This window comes from Micrasema longulum, unplaced genomic scaffold (genome assembly GCF_059751315.1).
Source record: "Micrasema longulum isolate JH-2025_06_02 unplaced genomic scaffold, ASM5975131v1 h1tg000179l, whole genome shotgun sequence".
Classification (NCBI taxonomy): Eukaryota; Metazoa; Arthropoda; class Insecta; order Trichoptera; family Brachycentridae; genus Micrasema; species Micrasema longulum.
In genome coordinates, this window is record NW_028277384.1 from 205093 (window position 1) to 228581 (window position 23489).

At 31.7% G+C, this 23489-nt stretch overlaps 1 protein-coding gene across 27 annotated transcripts in view; it reads left to right on the forward strand.

Annotated features, from left to right (window-relative positions):
* LOC148283902 (uncharacterized) overlaps positions 1–23489 on the forward strand; it is a 613230-nt gene that overhangs the window by 120852 nt on the left and 468889 nt on the right. The window lies entirely within an intron of this gene.

Genomic DNA, 23489 nt, shown 5'->3' on the forward strand with positions numbered 1-23489 from the left:
GAGACGGATTTTCCTGTTTTTATTTAATCGGTCCTTCCAAATCATAACAAAGGAATCGTCGTTTTAACTGAAAACCTTTTTCTCCTTAAAAAGATAAAAACACTTGAAAATACTTGAACAAACGTTAAACTTCCCTATAAATATACGCTTTTACAGTATTTTTATAGCGAAAATCAACGGTTTGAATATGTATTTTTTAACATACCAAAAAACTTGAATGTTTTTCATTATTTCAAGTTTTTTTTCCGTTGTTGATAATATATTCATGTTACAAAATTTTTTAATTTTAAAATGTCTAATAACGTAAATGGGTTTTCATCAATATGTCGAAATGATGGCCAACTCGCAGATGACGCGACGGGTGTTTGATTCGTGGCCAGATAATGTAAATAATTGTATAAATTAGCTTATTTGAAGAAACGCTATTAATTTGATTTTTTTTTGTTTTTTTAGGAAAAACATCAGATGTTATATAAAAATTAGTACATACAATTCGTTCAAGTTTTTCATTAATATCATGATAAAACATGTTACCAAAAAAGAGAAAACATGAAATATTACATAAGATAAGACAAGAAAAGTACTGTAGATGGTTACGCCACATTAACTCTATGTGTACACCCATATATATAGCGCAATTACTAGGATGAGGCGTTCGAATTTATTTGCTACCTACGGGGCCCTGCTTAAGGTGTTACATTTGCCTACTGTAGGTACCAATATTGTTCCAGCGCCAGAATCACAACGGAACTGACCGTGTGTACATGTGCTTTTTATATTCTCACCACGATCACAAAGAAAATATTTTACGATCAATAACTATTAAATCCACTGTTTTGTGTAATTAACAAGTGCCCCTCTTTCCTGACAACAAGATTGGATCTGATCCTGACTGCCGCGACAGAAGTACCAGACAATAAAGGTGCCAGAACCCGGGATAAGGTTTGCAGTCATTGTATTTAGGGTTCTGCGGCAAAGTAAATAAAGGATAACGCATCCCACAAACCAGCAATTCGAGCGTTTATCTGCTAACGGGCAAGTGGCGCGATCAGGAAGTAGGTTGGGGAAGAGATTATAATGTGGAGGAGAGGTTTTTTTTATAAAAAAGTTGACTTATTCAAAATTCACTTACTATAATAAAATAAGCATATTAAATGGTACAAAAATTAATCACACACTAAAGAATGTTTCATTTTAGAGTGCGTCAAAAAGTTTTTTTTTAGTCACAAATTTTTGTATCAAAAATATCTAAATAGGGAGAAAGTAAGTTATATTTTGATGCTTAAACTCTCTTCCATTCACTGTATAGCAGGCCTCAATGAAAGGCCGAGGAAAAACTCAAATGTTATAATCAGCCAATCGGTGGAACACCGCTAGGAATCAAAATTGTGGCAGCATCGGAGCAGGACGCAGCGGGGTGGGATATTTTTTTTGTATATTAAATGTATAATACATCGGAACCCCCTTTACACGAGATACGTTCCACGTAGTCCTGTATAAAAAGTATCCCAAATAAATAGCAATGGCGAATAGCTTTTATTGTATAAAAATCATTTCGGGATTTAAAAAAAATTAATTGTTCACCATTTATTGTACCTTAATTTTATAAAAACACATTTCAAGACAATAAAAAATCGTAACAAAGTTGTTCACTATGGCCGTTAACAAAAAGTGGACTAGTGAAAAAACAAACTTCATTCAGTTTTTTAAAAGGTTGGGAATATTTAAAGAAAAGAAAGGGACATGGAAATGGATCTACATTTGATACGATGTTCTTAAATTTTAGGCGCTGGATGATTAAATTTACTATGAATTATGTTATGATTTATGATAACTTTTACAACGACGCGAGACAAATCCAAAAATTTTAATGCAATCTTTAGTCATGTCAAAAATGTTGTTTGTTTTGCTCCAAATTGAAATGTTCTATTTTTGTATTTCTTCTATCTTGATGTAAGGTAGGTACTATAAGAATGGTCAAGGGAAGGATAGGAAAGAAAGGTAATCGGCCAGGTATAATATCGATAAATGCTGTAATATACTAAACGATCACCCTTTTCTTACGCATACCGCTTTGCGTTCAGTAAAATAGCATTGTAGGAAATTCCGAAAATGAATAGTGTAATTTATATTACAAATATAAAAAACTATAAAAACTCAAATATTTTTATAGTGACAATTCAATTTTGATAAAAACGCAAATAAAGTAGGGGCGGGGGCGTCTCTGACATCAGTGGGTAGATTATTCCACAATCAGCTACTACTGTGAATAGTGAGCGGTGAATGGGTATTATAACGGTTCTCTGATTACTGGAACAAAAAGATAGTCCATGTTGTATTGTTGTTGTTGATACTAGTGTTAATAGCCCTTGTCAAATAAAGTAAGCAGACAGAAAATTGACAAAAAATACGCAAGTTTTAAGCCCTGTTTGAATTTGATAAAATCGCTGTTTTCCACCCGCCCTAATATACACCCTCACACAGACACAATATTTATTGTTCAATATCCAAGTTACTACTACCACTACCACCATCACGCTATTTCCTCGTAGCGGTAGGCATAGAGGATGGACCGCCACACACGTCTATCCTGGCATACATTTCTAGCTTCTTCCACATTCATACATATTGTCATACGTGCCCTTCGGATCTGCCTGCTTTACCTGACCAGACTTAAGATTTTAGTTTATCTGATCAAGACACGTCTTCCTTAGTCGTCCTCGTCTCACGTAACCGTTAATCTTCGACATGTAAACTTGTTTTACCACTCTTCCGTCGTCCATTCGTTCTACATGACCAAAAGAAACCCTTTCTTAATCTAGTCAATTATACCTGACTCAGATTTACATTCTCGCCTGATTTCATAATTTGTAACCCTGTCATACATTAATTTCACACACATTCGTCAACCGCGTTCACTCGGCTTTCATCTTTCCTCTGTCTGTTCCATGTTTCATTTCCATACATAAGTGTTGAGACTAACACTCCGTTGTGCACTGCCAGTTTAGCTTCTATTGACATATTGTTATTAGCAATTACTGTGTTATGTGCGCCGTTCATTTTGTTTTCCGCATTCACTTTCCTTTCAACATATTTTTCTACTCCATCTCTTGAAAACATGCTTGCCAGAAACGCAAATTCTTCCACTTGTTCGCTATCCAAGTTGATTAAAATAATCTACAATCCATTATTGCATGTTCTTCACATAATAAAAAAATATGTAGATGTACTTCATACCACTGGTGGCGTGACAGGACGGTAGTCAAACATGTCGTCCAAGAAAGGGTGACATTTTTTGTGTTTTTTTATCTCTTTTTATTTTCTGTTCGACTTTTGGGAACCGCTGTCATTGTGTGTACGCACACATTCCGTAGATTGGAGGGGTCTTTTTACTGTTCCATAGATTGAAATGTTCAACATAATTAATGTTACTACTGTTGATATTTTTGTGTCTCTTCATTAAATAAATAGTTCCCAGTTGATTATCTGGTTACAAAACATGTGTACCATGCGGTGAATCTCTTTGGTGGGAATTTTGATTATCCATTGATATTCTACACTAATTTGAATTAAAAGAAAACGACATTTTTTACCTGCTTAATGTTTTAGTTAATTACTTCTTGTTTTAATCAAATTAAACCCGCTCGCTACCGGTGTCATTCTTAAGAGACACGAATCAACATGGAAATATTAGGTAATCACCTAAAGCAAAATAATTGCATCTGCACTTTCGTTGTACGTATAAATTCAATAATATTATGTGAAGTATTTTAAACCATGGGTTATTTTGAAATATTGTAAAGTTCTCTCTGTATATTATATTTATGTACATGTGTATCATCATCATTCCCTTTCCGCACCTAATGGTGCGTAGGACACTGCGTTAGTACACCAATTGCGGTGTATCTTGAAACATTTTTTTTTTTTTTGTAACATGAAGGTAAGATAATCAGTCTCACGCTTTAGGTACCAGTCAAGAGACTGTGAAATATTAAAGTGTAAAAACACCTTTTACATACTTCATGTCAGCCATGTTGAGAATCGAATTCGAGACCTCTTGCGTGGTACGGAAACGCGCTGACCACTACACCACGAGACCGAACAAATGTTATCTAACATGTAAAAATATATAAATTAGTAGGTGTTTGTTCTCAGTACGAATTACTCCGGTGAGGACTCATTATTTTCATTGTTTTGTATTAATAAATATACATGATGCAAAAAAATTTATAAATTAATACTTGGCTTAAGATTTTGAATAGCATTAAAAAATATTTTTTTGTAACAGTATTTTTTTTATGACATTCTACTTAGGATTTATTTGCAAGATTAAATCGTTCGTATGATATTTCCAAAACTCAATACACACTAATTTACATAAGTGGTTCTTTTGCATTGGGTAATTGTTATTTCGTAATCATGATATAAAAATATGAAGAAACACATAAGTTTGTGTATATACGTGTTTTAGGACCGAACCGCGAAACTTCAGAGGAATATATTTTTTTTAATCGAGTAAATCCTTAAACTCTTGGACTAGCGTACCTTCCACAGAGGGATTTTGGACCATAAAAATTGCCAAGTATTAGAGATATTTAAAAATCAGTTGAATCATCATAGAATTCGGTAAATCGGTGCTTATATATGACAGGGATAAAAATCGGTAGAGTTGGCAACGCTTCTTTAACGAACTTTAAAATTTTAAGGTTTTTGAATTCCAGTATTAGTTATTCTTATAACCTTCCTTGTAACACATGATCAAGATACTTAAGCAGTGCAGTGCGCTATGCACCATTAGGGACGGATAAGGGTTTGATGATGATAAATATTAGTCATCAAAGATTGGGACATATAAGAAAATAAATGTATGACATGTAATGGTGACATTAATTTATTTTAGTTATGAAAGAGTTAAATAAAATTTTATACCATACTAGTAAGAAGATCTTATACAATTATTTAAGATATTTTAAACCGGATTCATCTAACTCCATTACTCAGTCATTCTATGTCATTGTTGTATGGCTTATCTGATATTTCTGTCATTATTTTTCCTTTGAATTGAAAGTCTTAATCATTGTTTAAGGAAGGGATATTTCTAGGTGGCGTTATCTTTGCTTTGTCTTCCCCTCACTCATATCTCTCCTTATTGCAAGTGGCTCAAGATTTTCCTTTGTGACGTTTGTATAAGGTTCAGTTTTGTTTACGTCCTGATGCCATTTCAATGTTTTAGTTCTGTTTCCTGTAATCTACCTCCTAAAACATTCCTCCCTTTCTCTTCTTACTGGTACAGGTCTGATACTTATAGGTTTTGTATTTATATTTCTAAGACATTAAATCCGTTTGTTTTAATCGAAAGTTTAATTAATTCAATTTAAAAATGGCTGTTCATTTAAATTGATTAGGTTTTTGAAAATATTTTATTTTAGCATTTTTGATATAAATTTATGGAGAATACCTTAAAAAAGGGAATATGGAAGTCTAGGCATTTACAGATCTTATGACCTGTCAATGGCTGGTTTAAGTGGCCACTTTACACACTGTGTAACATTCACCATTTTGCCTATGTTTAAACAACCACACTTCTTCAATTTTTCCATTTGTTGATTTTAGTGAAGTTAAAGAGCTGAAACCTTTATTGTTGTGAAGAGATTCGTTTGACTTAATAAAGGTCACAACAATAAAGGTTTCTGCTCTTTAACTTCACTAAAATGAACAAATGGAAGAATTGAAGAAATGTGGTTGTTCAAACATAGGCAAAATGGTGAATGTTACACAGTGTGTAAAGTGGCCACTTAAACTAGGCATTGACAGGTCATAAGCCCTGTAAATGCCTAGACTTCCATATTCCCTTCTTTAGGGTATTCTCCATCTCTGTTGTAATTTGTTAATATTAACGACTCCCGAGGGGGTGAAATCCAGTCTTTTGTCAACAAAAATTTGGACAAACTCAAATATTGTAATATATTTATGGTTTTTTAGTACAACATTTTGACCAATCTCTTCTTTTGACCTGTCAGTTTTTTGATTGGCCGGAAGATATTGCTAAAAGCAATAAGTCCGCTAAAGTACTTGTTTCTTTGTACTTGAAGTTTTAAATAAATGAATACCGTAATACCAATAAAACAGCGAATTAAAATTAGGAACATTTTAAGTTCGTTAAAATTTTTGTATACAAAGATTGGATTTTTGAGAATATTTTAATCTTACTAACTCAAGTCCTTGTCTACAAACAATTGGGCAAACTGAAAATATTGTTGATTAAACCGACTGGTCAACTTTTGGATTTTGGGAGATAAGATCAGTCAAAATTATCAAGTATGGAGTTTTGTCGACTAAACATCATTAGTATCTTTCTTAGCTTTTTGTTGATTGATATTTCTTCTTAGTTTCAAGCCTCTTTTGTGTTTCAAAGTCAAACATCAATTGCTATATTTCTTATGTTCGTGCCCTCTACTACAGCTTTTCCATTCCCTCCGGGATTGTAATTAGGGGCGATTAGCCCTGAAACCCGCTATTAAAACTATTCCCTACGGCAAACTTCAGAAATTTCATAATTTGTTCATTTTCAAACAACTCAGATTTGACTACTAATTGTTTACAATTAAGGTCAATTAAAGCACCAAATTTTTTGCAAAAAAGAACACGTTTTTATTGTCAGCAAGAATTACAAAATATTCATACATTAATAATTTGAAATTCAGGGATAAAAATACAAAAAACGGAAAAGGTACACCGCTACTAACGTCCAAAAATACATACAAAAGTTCCGAGAAGGACATTATATCTAGATTTATACATAAGTAGTTTTGTAACTGAAATTTTCTGGTTTTGCCTTTGCGAAAAATCATGACGGGAAAAATCCCATAAATCCTTAAAAGATTGGGTAAACTGCGGAAAAATTCTTGAAGACATCTCCAATCTATTGAAAATATCTCCTTGGTATATAAGCAATTTGGAGAAAAAGTGCTCGAGCTGTTAGAAATTCAATAATAAATCAGGGATTTATATTTGCTTTACAATTCTACCCATTTCATTATCAACACACGCACCCTATTTCTTAAAAAATTGCAATTTTTCACAAAGTTTAAGAGTTCGTTTGTGTAGAAAACTTCCTTTCGCAGAACGGTAACCCTAACACAGGAGTGGTGTTATCGCTTGGAGTTTTCCCAGGAAGACACATTGTTCATAAGCTTTCCGTTTCTCTTGTTATAAGGACTCATAATATCTCTATCACGAAACAGGGGTGGCAAAATGTCCCACCATTATCATTAATCATATTTATTTATAAAAAAAACGCGTCTTTGTACGAAATTACTTCATCTTCAAATGCATCATCTGGCCGGCTACGTTATAAAATAATTTATTTTATTTCATTTATTAAAAACATTATACATACATTCATTTATTACAAAAACAGTGACACAACCAGAAATGAGCTATGTCTGTAAACTTGCCCCGACTCGCTAGAAGATCCATGTTGAGTCAGGGATATGATTAGTCAGTGTTGATTTAAAAAAATCTGTCTTCAGAAAACTACTTGATAAAAACGAATTTAGTTGTAATAATCAGAAAACGTAGTTGTAATGAATAAAAAAAAACAAAGATATTCAAGGCAATTTGCGCAATATTTTGTTTATAAGATTTGCCATAAAAAATGAGTAAAATGGGTTTTTGTCTCTTTCATAGAAATTATTTTGACAAATACGCACCGGTTGTTTAACTCTTAACTTTATTATAACCGAACTTTTTTATGTTTTGGCCTTGATGTAAAAATATTTATCGTGAAACATGTAAATCTAGGCATTTTCAGGTTTAATATTCTCGTATTTTTACAAACTGCGTAACATTTAATATTGTTTAAATTTTAATAAAATTCAGTGGAGAGTTACATCCAGCATTTTTTTTATTAAAACTAAGACCAAAAAAATATGAGAGTTTAGTGAATTGAAAAAAAAAAAAAAGATTTTATTTTATTGCAACATAGAGCAAAGACATTTTTGAGAAAGGCAAATGGAAGTATAGGCTTTTACAGGGCTTATGACCTGTCATTGGCTGGTTTTATTTTTAAAAAAAGAAATATTTGCGTTCTCATGATTACCCAAATATTTAATTTTGAGGGCCATTTTCAACGAGTTGTAAATAAATCACTATTAAAAAATGGGATCAAGATGGGGTAGAGTGGGATCCGAACAACGGACCTTTCCGTGAGTCCGAGACACTAGCCACGGAACCGTGCCCACTTTACACACTGTGTAACATTCACCATTCTGCCCATGTTTTAACATACACAATTCCTCAACTCTTCTATCTGTTGACTTTTGTGAAGTAAAAGAGCTGAAACCTTTATCACGTCCCCATCTCAAAAATGTTTTCCCTCTGTTAAAATAAATTTAAATATGAACAACTCCCTAGGGAGAAAATCCAGCCAGTCTGCAAGCATTTGGACCTACTCACACATGTGGGCAAAATTCATCCGGCTTTTTTTTTTCCACCTATTTTTTTGTACCGACCGGTTTCAAAGTAATAGAATTTTTATTTATCAAGGTATAATTTATAATTGTATCTTATCCTTTTTTTGTTTGAACAGTGTCTACTTTCTTAACATACCTAACTCCACACGTCAAACAAGAAGAACCAAAAACAATATGAAAAAAAGACTTGGCTTATGAGCTCAATGTGTTTTGATTTAATATTAAGAAGACAAAATAAAATAGGATAAGATTCATTAGTAATTTATTTTTATTTTTTATTTTATTTTATTTGGGAAACCAACAGTTCTACTTTCATATTTTTAGTAAACAAACAGATATAGTGTATAAACTCAGAACTAATAACAGATTTCCACATAGTATACAAAGTTGGTAAAGAAAATATATTACATATCAAATAAATACATACAATTTATACATAAAAAAATGTTATTTTCATGTACTCAATAATCAAAGATTTTAAAAATATTTATTTTAAGAACATTAAGTTACTGTAAATTGGGCGGGATAAGGACAAAAAATGCTTGAAGAGCGGATAAGGAGGGGAGGGGAGATGTACATATTTATTATTATAATGTCTACTAAGTTACATTATACATTTTTAGTGTAAATTTTAAATCTGACAGAGTGATGTTTGTGTAATCTATATTTTTTAATTTTGTATTGTACGTTGAAAAAGTCCTACGAAAAAAATCATTTTTAACATACCCTGATGAAGAGGCAAAGTAGCTTTGAAACCGGGCGTCCAAAAAAATGTGCTTAAAAATAAAGTTTTTTTTATTTATTATTATTATTATAATTAATAACTACGAATATTATATATTAAATAAAAAAATATATATTACTTATATTTAAAGCATTAACTTTGTGGTCAAATATTTTACTAAATGTTATTAAATATTTGTATATAACCACTTACCGGTTATTTCGATAAGTGGTTACATAGAAATATTTAAAAACATGTATAATTTTTTAAAATAAAAAAATTACAAACAAACAAATCTACGTGTTTTAAGTGACTCATGGGCAGGATGGTTTTGTAACGCGGTATTAAAAGTGACATCCTCAACTAGTCAGGTCATAGGCCCTGCAAATGTCCATATAAGCTTTTCAAAAAGAACCTTCGTCTCTGTTAAATTATGTGTCAATTTTTTCTTAGTATGTGTAAACCCTTCACATTGCGCAGTATAAAAGGTTCGCCAGAAAAACCTTTTATGTTGGAATAAATTTCTAGACAATCAGCTAACATTCTTCGAGATTCAAGATCCGTTATCTTTTGAACTTCTCAGAGCGCATCTTGTATTCAGTTTCAGCTTTCTTTCTTTTTACGTGCACTGAATAAATTTTCACCTGCCAATTGTTCTCTACCCCTACTGCTCCCAAAGTTGGCAGATTTCTAAGGCAACTCCTACTAATATATGTAGATATGAGAGATCTATTCTTATAAAAGCGGTGTGCTGATGAAGCCACATGTATTCTATTTCTATCAAAAACTGTTGATCCTAATGTTGGCAATAGTTTCACCAATATGCCCACGAATTGCCATTCGATACTAACCTATGGAATATTAGGCTGGGGAGGAGCAGCTTCAACACAATTAGATCCTGTAGGAAAAGACCAAAAAGCAGTCTTTAGGGTGCTCTACCGAAAATCATACAGGTTTCCTAGTGACAATTTGTTTAAAGAACATGGGTTACTTGACGTGAGATAAATCTATATGTATAACAATGTTTGATTATGTCCAAGTGCTTGCAGACTGGCTGGATTTCCCCCCTAGGGAGTTGTTCATATATTAATTTATTTCAACAGAGAGGGAAAATTTTTTGAGAAGGGAATATGGAAGTCTAGGCATTTACAGGGCTTATGACCTGTCATTGGCTGGTTTAAGTGGCCACTTTACACACTGTGTAACATTCACCATTCTGCACAAGTTTGAACATCCATATTTCCTCAACTCTTCCATCTGTTGACTTTTGTGAAGTAAAAGAGCTGAAACCTTTATCACGTGGGTGAGATTCATCCGGCTGAACCAAATCACCTACTAGGCAACGCCTGAAAACAATTTTTCAATTTTTATACTTCTTCTTTTACCAGGTAGTAATTCAACAATGTTTGATTAAATTCTCAAAAAATTTTCCCTCTCTGTTGAAATAAAGTTCTATATGTATAAGTTGACCAAATATATTCATCTTCATCCAAAATTACACATTTTTTCCGTTCATGAATATAGTACATGCCTGCGATTAAACAATTATGTAGTAACATTAAAAACTAGGACAGCATTCTTTCAGAGGTGTTATAAGTTCTTGGGCCCTAAACTGTATAACAGCATCAATCTGGAATGGAAAAGCTTAGGTATAAAACAGCTTTAAAAAAATAAAAAAACTGTTACTTTATGTTGGAAGGCAGCATTGTCGTCAAACTTTATTTGCCATAATGTGTACCGTAGAATATCAGGATGGATTTCAAAACAATATGTACATATGTCTGTATCTTATTTTTAAATTAAGTTGATTTACCTATGTCGGCTGGAAAGAGAAGGAATTTATTTTTATCTATTGCTATTTTTTATCTTTAAATCAAACACATCTAATACATACAGCGCTGCTGAGAATCAGTCTATATGACTTGTTTAGCAGTGCCGATGTACTAAATAAATTGTAAATAAATATTATTGTTTGGCTTTATAAATATGTTAACATTGTATTTTTTGAAATTGTCTTACATGTATATCTAAGTGGACTTATAAGATATAATACATGAATATCTTATAAGTCCACTTAGATTGTAAGTATAAGTATATTGTTCTGTAAAAATGTTTTTTAAATAAAAAAATAAATTACCAAACATAGAAAATCACTAAGTTAGCGCTTCAAATATTAATTTATATAAAATATTTTCCTAAACTTTGAAACAAAAAAATTGCTGACCAAACCTAATATTTATTTGGGCGTTAGATTTTTTAGATTTTCACGGACTTTTAGATACAAATCATTCAGATTAAGTAATTGTCCTGGTACCCAGTACGAGATAGTAAAAAATATAGATTGTGACGCGATCAGATTTAATCTGCATAAAAAGATAACCTCAATACCGTACAAATCCTAAGTAAATACGGTTACCCAAGTACTAACACAAATTTAATCAATCCTGCAACTATAATAAAATAAAAGAAATTAAAGTAAAATTATGCATTTATTATACTTTTTACAGTTCGAATATTATGTTTACTGGCAGACTAATTACATTGTGTGATATGTTTCAACCAGCAAAAAACACTGGTGTAAGTTGTTCAAGATTTTTACTTGCCGATTTTACAGCCTTTCGCTATAGTGCTTTCAAATATAAAAAAGATTAATAATATAATATTACATAAGTTATAGTAGAAATACCCATAAGTCTTTTGCATTTCGCATTGTGAGGTAAGGGTGCACTGAGGTAGGAGTCTAGAAGGGAAAAGGGAGAAAATCTATGATAAAAGAAGAATGATGTTATGGAATCTGGTTCTTAGGATAGTAAGCAATAACATGTATTTGATGAACTATTTTTTTATGCAAAGCATAAATTAATTTTTACTTTATTTTGTTTCAGGTTAGTATCTATGATTGTTTATGGTACACCGTTTAACTTCTAACAAAAAGTTAGCAAAGAAAAAATCTACATTAGTGGTAAGTGCTTTAAAAAGTTCGAACAATGGTTGTTTGATTACTTAGATATAATTTAAATTTCCATCTGTGGATTTATATTTATGTTGACAGACATGGAGAATTTTTGAGGAAAGAATATAAAAGTCTAAGTGTTTACAAAGCTTATGGTCTATCGTTGGCTGGTACATACATATAAGTGATCACATTCATCATTTTGCCTATATTTAAAAATCCAATTTTTTTCTTTTATTCAAACCATATTGGAAGTAACAAATGAAATCCATGCACGTGAAACTAGTTTTATTTTTAAAGTTCGGAAACTATGGCTATGAAATATCAGTTTGTATTGTATATTTTTTTCTCAGTACCTTTTTTTTCTCTCCTGTAAAATCATGATTTTTAAACTTTGATCGTTTTTTTAATTAACCATTTAATTACAAAGTAATCGGTTTTTACGTACTTGTGACGTGATTGTTGGCACTTTCAGATGAACTTACCGAATCACCGTTCTTATCTGCCATCCTTCATTCGTTTTTCAATTTAACTTCTCTTTGCCCCTTGGGTCGCTTCGATTTAAGTAGTTTTTATTAGTGAGGCGCTCAATCGGTTTGAGAAGCAATCGATTTTTTTATGTTATTTTTAAAATAAAATTATTCAATACATTTTCAAAAATAAAGTATACTAAGTATCATTTAGTGACCGTCAAATTCGAAAGCATAATTGTTTGAAATACGTTTTTTTTTGCTTTCTTGAATATAAGTCATTTTCACTCACACGACGGGTTTTACTTGACACTTGGGGCTCACAGGACAAATGGAAGACTGCAGTCTCGAGAGTTCGACATGATGATCATGATCCTCAGTCATAAAGGACCAACCAGGAAGAGAATACAATAAGGCAGACTATATAAATAAATACAAAATAACACTACGAGACAAGGTTTACGAGGTAACTGTGATCAGTATCTTCGTTTCACGCCCGCTGGCTGGTTGAAACATGTGGTGTCTACAAAGATCCTCCAGGCATCTCTGACGGCTGCCAGCACCTGTGCGCACTCACAAGTCAGGTTTTGGGTTCTGTGGTTCTAAAATGAACTACCGACGAACAGTCAGCCAACGATGTCCAGGCCAACGAGAACACGATGCTTTGTAAAGTAGGCAAGCCTGGTTAAGGTTCTCCAGAGGCATCTGTAGTATACGGCTAGCCAACCGCTTCTTCTCGGCATGTTATCTTATTACTTCATTCTCTACAGAGTCAACCACCGCAACGCAACACCCAAGATTCTTCTGAGACATCTATTCTACAAACTCAGTTGTTTGCTGTTTTTTTTCCTGTTATACGGGAGTTGGTGTTAGGCTGCATTTGGTTTTCACTGAGTGAATATTCGATCTCCCGGCAGCCTTCATACTGTTTAATGTGGCGCCCGCTATTCCTAGCCACACTTACAATTATTTTTGAAAGCTGTCATTTTCCGTTGTTTCTACTCCTGGATATTTGATTAGTATCGGTTATGAAAATAACTAGCTGTAAACAAAAAACGTTTAGAATGACCGATTATTTACATCACTAACTCGAATGTAGCAACACGGTTGTTTACAATGATTCCTCAGGAGTGTTCACGTTTCTGCTTTAAATGTTTCGTGTTTGTTTTTGTGTTAACGAGATTCAAATCAGAGTCGATGATTAATGGTTGGCTTTCAACGGCCTTAAACAGTCTTTATTGGTTTTGGAATATTTTCGTTCCATTATTTTTGTTTAGTAAAATGGATCACGTTCTGTTTGACTTTCGCTCACGGTGTTTACAAATATTGACAAGTAAATGATGTCGGGTGTCGATAGCGTAACGTCATTAATTGTGTTGACAGCAGGTAAGATTTATGGGATTATTTCCAAGGAAATGTATAAACATATGTTTTAGATTAAGGAATATTTAAAAAAAAACATCATTTAATGCATAACGAGATAAGCTTTCTCTCAGAAAAGCACCAAATAAATTTTATTATTTTGCAATTTGCAGGTTAAATAAATCATATGGAAAATACAAAAGAAATCAACTATCAATGCCACACACATATGAGACTAGAGATAAGAAAGATAAGATTACTCATAAGGATAAAAAGTGTGCAAAGGCAAAAAAAAAACAAATTTTTATGCAGCGTGTAAGTTTTGTATTTTTGAAATTACTCCGCTTGTGACGTTTAAAGTTATTTTCCCCTTCGTCTGAGTTCTGCTGATTGGTCAGTCCGTAAACCAGAAATCTACCACAACTTTCTTATCATTTGTTGATTCGGAAGAACTAGTGATGTCGTTCAAAGTAGTTGGTTTTTTTTTTTCATACATTTTCAAGAAACTACGCCGTATACTTTAATGCTCTAATTTTTAGCGTGCTTAAGAATATTGGTGAATCATGTAAATAGATTCACATTTTTTGTAAAAAATAAATTTGCGATGGCAGATTGAACAATAAATTAATTTCGCCAAACTGACCATGTGAGCTAGTGGATAATGCAGCCAACAATTTGCTAGGGATGTATTTGAAACAAATAAGATCGACATGTAATAACACTGACTATCCTGGTGTTAAGTCTTCTTACTTGTCGACAATTAGCTCATCCTATCAGGGAAATTGGTCTTCAGGAACACTGCAGGCACACAATTTCATTTAGAGGCGAAGGATGACTTTTTACAACTTACACGGCAAACAGCGGAAAATGATTGTATCACTTGCAGAATGAATTAAAAAAGCGAGCGTGCATAAAAGCCGCCGAAAAAGCGAAATGGTGCGCGCGGGAAAACAGTGTTGCCAAACCAAAAATGTCCTGTCAGGCATAGAAACCAAAATTAACCAGTATCTATTCCCATATGACTATTCTGACAAAAACACATCGAAACAAATTATCGGCTCAACCAAATACATCCAATTTCCGTTAAACTTCCTCATTAAAAAAATACGTATATTTTTAAATGTATTCTATTTTTTTACTAATTAATTTGACAACTGAAGTTTGTTTAACTCATCACATAATGCAAAATGTAAATGTAAATATAAATTATAAGTTATTGAATACAAAGCAGATAGCTGCTAAACTGCCGATAAATAGAGTAAAATAGATCCGTATTATCCGCAGAAGCCGTAGTTAGCAAGCGAATTGCCCTATGGATGGGTGAATTTTAAATATTTATACGGATTCTGGGTGCGTAAAACAGTGCATGAGACTTTGTTCTAGCATTGGGCTTATACAAAACTGATCTCTTTTAGTATATTTGGATTACATATACTTCCAGAAATCAGCTTTAAGGAGTGTTTCCCAAGAAAAATTTGACGTCAAGATTCAAGGATGTTGTAATCCAGCATCTCTGCTATAAATAAACATAGAAACAATAATGGATACTTATTAGTTTCTTTAAAATACAAGTATCGCAAAAATCGCCTTTAAACCATTTTCTGTAAATATCTTAACATTTTGTTTAATAACATTTTCTGAGACGTAATTTCGTCACACGAGTAAAATGAAATTTTCGGTAAAGTTAGTTCATAAAGGCCATTTAAATTGTATTTAAAATAAAATATTATGTCTTTACAAAATATGTCAACACCGTAATGTTTTGTCAGGAAATTTTCTGTGCCAAAATAAATGTCCTAGTAATGATGTCGACCACGAATTTGAGAGCGTTCCGTGAGAATTGCCTAGAACTCTATTTGCAAACTGAAACATTTTACGAACAATTGTATGCTTACATATTTTAACTCAATTTTTTTAATAAATCAATATTCGCACCTTGAGTGTAAAACCAAAACATATGCATATTTAGAGATATGGGCGTTTGAAGATTACACTTTATAAGAAAAACCGGGGTTTTAAAGGTTTTTTTTTGTCTTTTATAATATACAACTCTTCCATCTGTTGACTTTTGTGAAATAAAAGAGCTGACACCTTTATAATGGTTCAGCCTGATTAATCTCACCCACTTACTCAAGTTTTCAGTTGTGGAAATGTGGATATTAAGTTGAGGGGGATTGTACCGGATATCATAATCCGTGAGACGAAACCTATGGGCGAAGGTGTATATTTTAAATTCTGTAATATCCTGCCGGTAAAACAACTTTGTGACTACAAATTGATTGTAGATCACTTTGTTGATCCGGAATATAAAAAAAGAGTTTCCCACGCTCACAACACTAGATTAAAAACTAAGGGCTCCCTGTTTTTTCCCCGAATTACAAATTGCTTCGGAGAGCGAACATTAAATAAATTGCGTTCCAAGATTGTTCAATGATCTCCCATCATTAACATGAAAGATCTTCAAATGAAAAAAAAGAACTGAAGAAATATCTTCTAGATACTTTATAGTGCCTGTTTATAAATAAATGTGTAAAATATAAATAAAATAAATGTAATATAAACCTGTCATAAAAAAAAAAAAATGTGCCCCACCGAAAAGTCTTTAGAGTTAGTGGGTAACAAAATTTTATGTGTATTTTTTAATTATTAAATAAACGCTGCTCTGCAGCACTGAAAATGAAACAAAGGCAAAATAGTGAATCTTACAGCGTGCAATGACAGGTCATACGCCCTGTAAATTCCTAGACTTTCATATTCCATTCTCGTTTTCCCCCTCTGTTACACAAATTGAGATATTAATAAATATATTTATATTAGATTTGTTAGCAATATTGTTGCTTAAAATGTCCACATTAGGTTATTACTGATTTTGCATAGGGTTACAGAATTTATGACAGGATAAACACAAGACAAGTCGGCAATCCCTTTAGGACCCTTTTTTGTTTTCATTTTCTTATGACGATAATAATATGTTGGGCAAATAATCTGTTAAAGGATATTTTCGGTACAAAAGGATGATGGGGGGTCATTTTTATCAGGACAAATAATAAGAGATAACATGGCAATGCTCTTAGGTGATCCTTTATCTAGTTTTACGATTAGGTCAAGGAAAAGAAACGTTTTTTGTCCCCATAAAGTTTATTTTATTCATTGTCGAAACAAATAACACACGAGCTGCTGTTGCTTTTCGTTTGTTTATAATATCATACGTATTATTAATTATTCGCATATAGGTCTTATTTTACATTAATAAAAACAAAAAATAGCGAGAAGTAAAAAATAAAATATAAGCAGAAAGAATTAAACGCCATACCACTCACTCACTCTTTAAATTCAAACATTACTTCATTCTCATTGTATGTACAGACACAAATGTTAATATTTTCATGCATATACGTTCATTATCAAGCCTTTTTATGTCAATTTTCAAGTTTGATTACATCTTTTTAGTTTTTTGCGTCTATTATCATTTTTAAAATTTACTTTATAAATTTTTATTTTCTACACAACGGCCAGGAGGCCCGATTAGAGTGGTGAATTGCACCACAAAGCACCCTGGTTGAAAAATATGATATTCTTTTTTTTGTACTTTCACCGGTAATCGAACCCGAAACCTTCCTCGGGTGAGTCAAACAAATTAACCACTACACTAATGAAGCCGCGCGTTTAGTCTTTACACGCTGTGGATGCTACGCATCCCTTGAAAATAAAAGAAGAATATGTCATGGTACGATCGGTTAAAATCTTTAATATCCTTTATTTATGTGTGCGTAATAGAAAGTTTTAAAATAAAATATTCTAGTGTGCGTTATAACTCAAACGAAATATTTTTGTTTACTTGGTTAACTGACTAGTACAAATAAATTTAATATTCGAACGCACTGTATTTTGTTATTTAAAAAATAATAAGCATGAACAAAAAATGATTGTTTACTAAAATTTCACAGATAACTTTCGGGGGCACGCGATTTCGGATTCAAACAATGTTTTTGTTAAAAATAGTACATTTCTATGTATGCGTATTTCCGACATCAACGCATTCATTGTATATGCCGGATACCGATTTTGAAGTTGTGTCCAGTTCTATAGAAAAAAAATTGCCCATGCGCATTTACGTTTGTCTGTCGTTGTCTTGTTATTCTTTGAAATTAATTAAAATTAGACCATAATATTTACAAAACAATGAGAAGTTGTGTACCCAGAAGATATAATTAATAATGTTTTATAAAATGGACCTTTTATATTAAAAACATATTTTAATGTTTTCAAACAAACAATTGAAATCTTAGCCAATAATGAAAAATTACAAATATGATAGTTTTCAACTAAAATTCCTTAACAAACATAATAGTAGTCTTATAATCTCTATATTATTCTACAAGCCTTCGAAAGGCGTATAAGAACAAGTATTAAGTTCAATTCTTACCTCGCAACTTTATATTAAGTTGTTAGATTTGCATATAATTGCGGTAAAACACCATTATTATTTCGGTAAAAAAATAAAAAAGAAAAAAATGTAAACTCGCACGTAAAGAAAATCTGTGGAACGTGTTTCTCGGGTAGACATTTTATGCATTCTTGCTCTGAACGTGAGTATGTAATTTGCGAAAAATAATGACACATAAAGTGTACGCTATACAACAAATAATAAAGTAAAAATTACAGTAGTTACCTACCGCAGAGCTGGAGGATTATTGTTGTATGTGATGGAAACAAAAAATAACTTGACAAAGAAATGCCAAAGAAGTTCATGGATGTTCGTTATAAAATTTGATGAGGAACATTAATTTGTATAAAATTTTATGGCCGTTTTTTCAAAACGGATACATAGGTTTTGGTTTCTGAATATTGTTAAACATGACAGTCTGACGAAGGAATTCCTCGCTGAAGTCAAGTATTAAAATATTAACTCAAATATACTAATCGCATTGTGTAATTAAAGCATTGAGAGTAGTATTTAAGTATAGTACATACATTAAAATAAAATTTATGTTAGAGAAATGAAATATTCTTGATATTAAAAAAATATTCTGTTTAATACTTATTTCATTAACAAGTTGAGAAACAAACTGCTTCCCGGATACATGTAAAAAAATAATAATATAAAAACGATTTACACAAGTATGGAACGAGAAGTGAGTGTAATTTCAGATTTCTTAAGGAGAGACTGATTGGAACTTAAAAAATCTTTATTACAAAAACCGTTATGATAAAAATTTACTGAAATATTTTAATTTACAGACTATTTCGTAAATATCTTGTGCTGGAACAAATAAACCTCGAGTTGTGGTAGAGTGGGATTTGAATCTCGGACCTTTGATCCGTGAATCCACAACACTACCACGGGACCACAACCCGGTTCTAATGAAATTATTTAATAAGTTGCCAGAAAGTCTCAGGGAGGCTGGAAGCGTTTCCACTATTCGAATAAAATACTTAGTAAATATTAAGGATAAATAATAAATTTCGTAGAATTATTCTAGATTATATTAATTTAGTTAGGTATAATTATTTGGATTATTATAGTGTAATACTAGTAAGTAAAGTTATAGAACATCATAAATTTATAAATTGAAAAAATACAAATAAATATTTTGTTAATATGTGTGTGATAAAAAATACATCTATTGAAAAAAATAACATATGAAATATTCATTAAAAACAAACATTACGTTCCATGAATTTCTAGAAAACCCAGAATTTCTGAGAAATTCTGTTTCCAGTAAGCAAAATTTTTAAGATACTTACATTTTTTGTTAACGAATAAAATCGTTACGGAACCCACTTATTATTTGTGTCTTTAAATCGTTTGAAAATATCGGAAAGCATAAAAAATAAGATTTTGAGAAAACGTTATGGCAAACGATCCTAAAATACCATCAACATTATCTTTATATATATAATTCTTCTGTACGTGTGATGTCATTGAATTCCTCCTGAATGGCTTAACCGATTTACATGTTGTTTTTAGTGAGATGTAGATCTTTGCGCTGCGCGTGTCAGTAGATATTCAAAATTTCAATCGAATCTGTAAAAAAAAGTTGGAAGCACAAATATTTTTTTCATCGACCTTCCAGGGTGGCATTTGACAAGAACGCATATACAAAAAATGGAAGGATGTTGTTTTTTGTGTTTGGAAAAAGGTTGTTTTTGAACGTTTACAAACAACATTCAACTTTTATAGATCCCAATCAGAGCCTTTCCTTACATTACTTATAATTTCTTCGTGATTATCTACTTTTACTGGAGTTTTGAAAATACTAAAATAATATTAACTGATATTCAATACATTTTTGAAAATCGCATTATTAAATAAAGTACACCCCTATTGGTGAGAAGAGCCGAGTTAAGACATTTAAAAAAAAATTCTATATTTAAAAATGAATTATTTTATGTTTTGGAACTCAACCATAAACAAGTACCTAGGAACTACTGAAATTAATATTAATAATTTTGAGTTTGAGAATTCAATCATAAGCAAGTACCTAGGTACCTACTTTTCAATGAAAAGTCCTTTTCCAAGCTATTAGCACGCAAACCAACGTTCGGGCTGGACAACGTCTTTCGGGTCCACTAGTTTATTGATAAAAAGTACATTTGTAAGGATATATGCGTTATTATTTTTATTTTTATAAAATGTAGCTGATAATGTTAGCAAAATGCAGTTAATGTAGATCAGCAATCTGCATCCAGGCAATGAAATATACCATAAATAAGTGTGATAGTGTGATCTTTTTGTCTTTTAAATCTTTGAATATCAAGATCTGTGCATTACGTAAAAGCTGACAAGTATTATTGACAAAATCAAAAAAGGAGATCTGGGCTGGTATTCTGAACGAAATTGCGCGCAAGAGATCGCTCTGTTAGCGTGTATTTAGTACGTAAATACGCGTTGAAAATGCGTTTTCTACGCGCGCTTTTGAGTTCAGAATACCACATCTGCGTTGGTTTGACATGTAGGGCGGCAAGACGGAGGAAAAATATTTAAGTTGCGAATGTTGATGGATGCAGAAAGACTGATAAAGACATGGACCAATTCCAACAAATCCTTAAAATGGACAGGTCAAAAGTCGGAATGGTCGGCGCGCGTGCATGAGAAAATGTATGAATGTAGAGAAAGCGAAGTCTGTATGCAATAAAAATTAATATGGCATTCTATCCTCTTTGCCCACGAGGAAATGGCGATGTTATTGCCATAATTGATCATGAGATGATCGATTCGTGACAATTGTTTCGCCTTGTTAGGGTATTTTCAAATGAATGTGAAGAATAGATGGATTGAATGTCCTTATATAGTTATTTAATTCAAGGTACTTAAGTAAAAAATAAAAATAATCTTATGAACCATAGCATGTACATTAATCATAACTGTGGGAAAAACCAATAGTTAAGGGCAAGGCTTAGTGTTTCATAGGTAATGTTGAATTTAGGTATTAATATTTGAATTTAGATATTTATATTTGAATTTAGGTATTTATATTACGGAAAAAATTATTAAAAAGTAAGTATTTCTTGACATACGTGTATATATTGTAAGGTAATTGATAAAGCTTTTTAGTATTATATCTTTAGATAATTGTTGTAAAAATTATATAAATAATATTGTAACACGTTGGTGTTCATTTTTATTTTAGTGCATGATTGAAATATTATGAAGAAATTTATGTAAACATAAGTGTATTTTTATACAATTTTTATTTTTGTAAAAATAAAATAAAGTGTTCAGTAGACTCAATTCAGTGTTTGATTTCTTATATTATAAGTTTTAAAAAGTCGTACTTAACTTTTCAAATTTTTCGAACTTTCTATTGGCAAAACAATAAAAAATTAGTTTTTATGCTTTGGTTTCAAGGCGTTTGATCATTTTTCCATCTTTTGTTTTCTCTGCTTAGCCAAATTATAGAGCGTATTGAAGTAATTAATTTAAAATAAGTTAAAGGCTTTTACAACTACTTAGAAATGAACAACCTCCTGGGAAATAAAGTTTTAATTACTAAGTAATTTAAAATTATTAACATCCTTGTTTGAAGTTCAAAGTAGGTACTTACCTCAAAGTTGAGAGGAAAGTTAATAAAAAAATAATTAAGATTGCACTCGAAAGAAAACGATTCAAGAAAATTAATGAACAGTAAAAAAGTAATTTACTACATTTTATTTTATGCATTTTTAACACCTTTACTGGGTTTTATATTTTAAAATTATTTTATTGGGAAATGGATGAGTCTGTCAACTGTCAATAAAATAAACTATTACAAAAATGCAAATGTTAAAAAAATATACTAAAAATTATAATGGGACTCAAAATAGACAAACAGTTTATACCCATACCACAAGGGTTGATAAATATTTTTTTTCTAAAGTTTATATTATGCTGAAAAATGTATCAATAGAGCTAAATTTGTTTTCAAGATTATGACTATACTGTAGTCTCTATAGACACTTTTCAGAAGGTGACTATTACAGTTTTTTTGTATGAAAGCTGCCTGACCGTTTTTAGCAGAACATAGAACTGACCTTACTGCACCTTACCGCACCTGATAAAACCAATTTCTTTTTTTAATTAAAAAAAAAAATAAAAAAATTGTGGACTGGTTGCTTTCTGCATAACTGCGTTCAATTATTACTAAATTTGTTAATATAAAATAGCGCTGCCTTTGTTTGTCGCGTACATATTTTAGTTTTGTAAAAAGTTATTAGATTTATTAGTTAATACACACAAGGACATCTACATAATTGCATTTAAATATTTTTATTTTTTGTATTATGCCAGTACTTCTTTATGGGGGTGAATCCTGGGACCTTATCTAAACTTAAAAGACAAAATATCTGAGTTAGTGCCTGAAGAGAATATAAGGCATAAGTTTGTTCAATTTCATAACCATTATCGAAGTCCGAGAACGGACACAGCAGATTCCTATAAAGAGCGTTTCGAGTAGGCGGAGGTGGAGGTGGCTCGGACACGTGCTGCGTATGCCTCAAAAGAGCTTTAAACTAAATTGCCTCTTTTTCACACCTGAGGGCTATTGCCGTTCTGGAAGGCCATTGATGACAATTTTTCGGGTTTATTCGGTGGAACTAAGGGACGCAGTAGGAGGAGGCGAGAGTGCTAGCTGGCAAAAGCGTCTCCTAGAGGTGTCTGGTAAAGTCCACGTTTTCCACTTAGGAGCGGATGTGGATAAGGAAAAGTGAAAATGTATATACATATAAATACATTAACTTTACATAGATAGTGTTGTAGTTTATAAATTTAGACGCATTAAAAATAATATTTTGTTGTTAAAAAGTGCAAGAAAAATAATTTGAAAAGAATTTTTTAAAATGACGTTTATGTGAATTTTTAATGTGCCATTTTTTATTTTGTGAGTTGTGTATTTCTTAATTTATCACGAAATGAAAATTTTCCAAAATTGTAAATTAAAAAATAAAAAAATAATAATGTGTTTGAATTTATCACGGGATGTAACTTCCTACGTTTGAACTTAAGCCGTGTTAAAATTTACTTTGAA